Genomic DNA, 1,764 nt, shown 5'->3' on the forward strand with positions numbered 1-1,764 from the left:
GTAAAGTTTATTTTGAACAAAAAGAATCTCTAATATCACAGTTTGAAGGTGAAAGGAAGACTTTATATCTGCATTTCAATTCAATGGTGCGTGTAAAGCGACTCCTTCAATAAGGAAGTGAGACATATTTGGCTATAGTGGAATTAAATGGACCGAAAATATCAAGTAGACTGAAAGACATATCGGTTGTTAAGATTTTCCTGATGTTTTTCCAGAAAATCTATATGGAATACCTTCTATGAAAGAGATATCTTTTTCTATTGAGTTGAGACAAGGAGTTGATTATATCTAAATCCCCTTATCGTATGGTTGTTTCAGAAATGGTTGAGTTAAAGAAACAATCGGTGGAGTTGTTTGGAAAAGGTTTTATAAGATCTAGTACTTCTCCTTGGGGTGCTCCTGCACTATTTGTTAAGAAGCAATATGGGAGTATGAGATTATGCATCGATTATCGAGAATTGAATCAAGTAACAATAAAGAACAAGTAACCACTTCCAAGGATTGATGAACTATTGGAACATTTTGAAGGTGCTAGTTGTTTTTCAAAGATTGATTTATGATCAGGTTATCACTAGATACGTATTCTAGATGATGACATAAAGAAAATGTCTTTCAGAACAAGGTATGGATACTTTGAATTTGTTGCCATGCCGTGTGGACTTACTAATGCATCTACAGTTTTTATGGAGTTAATGAACACAACATTCAGTGATTATTTGGATGAGTTTGTTATCATCTTCATTGATGACATCCTTGTGTACTCTAAATCTCGTGAGGACCATATGATACATTTGGAGAAGGTGTTGGAACGCTTAAGGAGATAAAAGTTATATGCAAAGCTCAGTAAGTGTGACTTTTGGATGCAAGAGGTAGGATTTTTGGGGCATGTGGTATCTGCGGAATGAGTGAAAGTAGATCCATCCAAAGTGTCGATTATAGTTGATTGGGTGAGACCGTCTAATGCTACAGAGATTCGAAACTTCCTCGGATTGGCTGGGGATTACAGAAATTTGTAAAGGGTTTTGCCAACCTATCTAAGCCATTGACGAGATTGACGGGAAAGGGTGTGAAGTTTGAATGGGACGAAAAATGCGAGATAAGTTTTGAAGAGTTGAAGAAGCGATTGATATCAGCTCCAATTTTGGCATTACCAAAGTCGAAAAAACCTTTTGTGGTGTATAGTGATGCCTCTCACCAAGGGTTAGGATGCGTGTTGATACAAGAAGACCGAGTTATTGCTTATGCATCATGCCAACTGCGAAAAGATGAAGAAAACTACCCTACTCATGATTTAGAACTTGCAGCAGTGATTTTTGCACTCAAGATTTGGAGATCCTACCTGTACGGAGAAAAGGTTCAAGTATATACTGACCATAAGAGTTTCAAGTATGTGTTCTCGTTAAAGGAACTTAATTTGAGACAACACAGGTGGATGGAACTAGTGGCAGATTATGATGTGGATATTGCCTACCATTCCGGCAAAGCTAATGTGATTGCAGATGCCTTGAGTAGAAAGAAAGTTGAGTTATCGATTTTGAGACTGGCAAGTGATCTAACGACTCAATTGAGTTTAATGCAGATATCAGCTAAAAAAAATAGAGATGGATTGGAAACTAGTGCTATGGCTTGAAAAGGTGAAGATGGCTCAAGAAACAGATGAAAAGATGAAAGAATAGATGGAAAAACCCGAAGATTTTACAAGGGCAGGTTATTCCACTTCCAATGATGGGTTGATACTATTGAGAGGTCGTGCTTATGTGCCTA

Source organism: Tarenaya hassleriana, unplaced genomic scaffold (assembly GCF_000463585.1).
Source record: "Tarenaya hassleriana unplaced genomic scaffold, ASM46358v1 Cleome81, whole genome shotgun sequence".
NCBI lineage: Eukaryota > Viridiplantae > Streptophyta > Magnoliopsida > Brassicales > Cleomaceae > Tarenaya > Tarenaya hassleriana.